The sequence below is a fragment of the Macaca fascicularis genome, chromosome 15 (genome assembly GCF_037993035.2).
Source record: "Macaca fascicularis isolate 582-1 chromosome 15, T2T-MFA8v1.1".
NCBI classification, from domain to species: Eukaryota; Metazoa; Chordata; class Mammalia; order Primates; family Cercopithecidae; genus Macaca; species Macaca fascicularis.
The window spans coordinates 91,640,401-91,643,317 of record NC_088389.1 but is presented as its reverse complement, the minus strand read 5'-3'; the positions used below and the strand labels follow the sequence as shown (position 1 = coordinate 91,643,317).

The following is a 2,917-nucleotide window of genomic DNA, read 5'->3' as shown; positions in this document are numbered from 1 at the left end:
CATCATGCAGCATTACTTGCCCCGTGTTCTATTCATTGAGAAAACTGCAGGTTCAAGGGGGAGGGTCATAGCCTCTATCTAGTAATGGAAGGAGTGTCAAATTTTCAGACATGTTTTGTTTTATTTTTTCTGTGTTTTGAAATACTTTATTATTTTTAATACTTTTTGTTCTAGGGTACATGTGCACAACGTGCAGGTTTGTTACATATGTATACATGTGCCACGTTGTTGTGCTGCATCCATTAACTCGTCATTTACATTAGGTATATCTCCTAATGCTATCTCTCCCCCACTCCCCCACTCCCCCAACCCCACAATAGGCCCTGGTGTATGATGTTCCCCTTCCTGTGTCCAAGTGATCTCATTGTTCAATTCCCACCTATGAGTGAGAACATGCAGTGTTTGGTTTTCTGTTCTTGTGATAGTTTGCTGAGAATGATGGTTTCCAGCTGCATCCATGTCCCTACAAAGGACATGAACTCATCCATTTTTATGGCTGCATAGTATTCCATGGTGTATATGTGTCACATTTTCTTAATCCAGTCTGCCATTGATGGACATTTGGGTTGGTTCCAAGTCTTTGCTATTGTGACTACTGCAGCAATAAACATATGTGTGCATCTGTCTTTTTTTTTTCTACTTCAAACATATTTATTATTTTTAGACTCAAAATACACTAATCCTGCGATGCATGCTGGTGTCATATGACACCAGGCCTGGGATCACACCTCTGTCCAGCAGGCACTTGTCTCAGGTGAGGCAGTTTTCTGAGGGGTTTCCCAGGAGTAGCATCTCAGGACACCTGAGAGGAAAGGGGGGTGCAAGGAACACCTCTGTGTGCACACGCCTGTGCTGTGCTGGGGATGAGCTGTCACCTTGAGGTGGCATGAGGCATGCGTCACCTTGACTCTGGCTTGGGAGCCCCAAGGTTAATGGAAGGTTAAGACATGATCAAGGTGCCCATGAGATCGTGACAGGGACATGCTGGGTTTCTGTGGCTTGACTGCTTGGATGAACATCTCATTTTTCAATCACACAATTGCAGTGCAGAAAGGCATCAGGAGTCTTGGTCTGGTATTAGGAACTGAAGAAGCGGCCCAATCCCTGACCAGAACGGTAGCATCAAATGCCTTGTGGTTTCCAGGTGGCTGTGGTAGTGTCTCAGGAGTCCTTTAGTGTGTTCTCATGAACACCACGTTACACGGATGGCACCTCATACTTTTCAAAGCTCTTTCAATCTGTCCACTCATTCTCTTCTAGGCATTGTAGCTTACACCCTTTCCTCTCACCGACGCTGGTTTAGACCTGTCAAGTTCTTGAGCGTCACCGCTGCACCCATGAGTCCTTGCACCAGTGCCTCTCCTGTGGACTTGACCTGCTTGGCAGTGTGGCCCATGTTCATTGCATCATTAATCCGGTTTTCCAGGAAGCGCCAAGTGTCCTCAAAGTCTGGAGAGGAGTCCTGCATCATCACCAGCTCTGTCGTGTTGTAGATGCCAGCCAGCATGGCTTGGCGGGTGTACCAGTTAAAATCAGTGGACTGGTCCCCAGCGTAATGCCACATGTCATCCACCACGCTGGTGAGCAGGCTCACGCTGGATGGGATGTTGTGAGGGAGCATGAGGACGCTGAGGGCCTGGGGCCAGTGCTCAATGTATGGGATCAGCATTCTCAGTCTGGTTTCCACTGCATCCCTCAGGAACTGGTCTGTCTTCTTCTCGGCCTGGCCCAACTGTACCAGCTTCTGCTCCTCTTCCAGCACGCGTGTGAGCCGGGCATTGCACTCGGTCACAAAATGCAGTATTAGTTCACTGCCATCCTTCCCAAACATGCTGGCTGCTGCACTGGAGAAACCTAGAGACTGGGCTCCTTCTGCAATCGCCTCTGCTGTCCACCTGTGGGTGGGCACGAACTCCAGGGCTGCCGTCAGGATGCGGTCCTGCAGCTGCTCCTCACTTTCATAGCCTTCCTCCTCCTCGCCGCCCTGGTCTGTATACCTGGGGGATGGATGAGAAGACTCTGGATCAGGTTTTTCTGCCCCCTGTGTCTCAGAACGCTGCTGAGAAAATGAAGGGGGAGGCTGCTGCTTCTGCTCATCTGAAGACCTTAGCCCCACAGCTGAAGCATGGAAGGCATGTGGCACCAGGGCTGGTCGGCAACGGGTCACAGGCAGGCACCGCAACTGCAGGAGCTTCCAGCCGGCCCGGCCAAGCGCACCAGACACGGCCGCCGCCGTCGCCATTTTGGAAGCGGGTGCGTTGCCCCGCATCTGTCTTTATAGCAGCATGATTTATAATCCTTTGGGAATATACCCAGTAATGGGATGGCTGGGTCAAATGGTATTTCTAGTTCTAGATCCTTGAGGAATCACCACACTGTCTTCCACAGTGGTTGAACTAGTTTACACTCCCATCAACAGTGTAAAAGTGTTCCTATTTCTCCACATCCTCTCCAGCACCTGTTGTTTCCCGACTTTTTAATGATCGCCATTCTAACTGGTGTGAGATGGTATCTCATTGTGGTTTTGATTTGCATTTCTCTGATGGCTAGTGATGATGAGCATTTTTTCATGTGTCTGTTGGCTGTATGAATGTCTTCTTTTGAGAAATGTCTTTTCATATCCTTTGCCCACTTTTTGATGGGGTTGTATTTTTCTTGTAAATTTGATTGAGTTCTTTGTAGGTTCTGGATATTAGCCCTTTGTCAGATGAGTAGATTGCAAAAATTTTCTCCCATTCTGTAGGTTGCCTGTTCACTCTGATGGTAGTTTCTTTTGCTGTGCAGAAGCTCTTTAATTTTATTAGATCCCATTTGTCAATTTTGGCTTTTGTTGCCATTGCTTTTGGTGTTTTAGACATGAAGTCCTTGCCCATGCCTATGTCCTGAATGGTATTGCCTAGGTTTTCTTCTAGGGTTT

The 2,917-nt window shown here is 48.0% G+C and overlaps 1 pseudogene; it reads right to left on the bottom strand.

Moving 5' to 3' along the window:
* Positions 1-626: 626 nt before the first annotated feature.
* LOC102134098 (ubiquinone biosynthesis protein COQ9, mitochondrial pseudogene) lies at positions 627-2,254 on the bottom strand (annotated as a pseudogene).
* Positions 2,255-2,917: the final 663 nt, after the last annotated feature.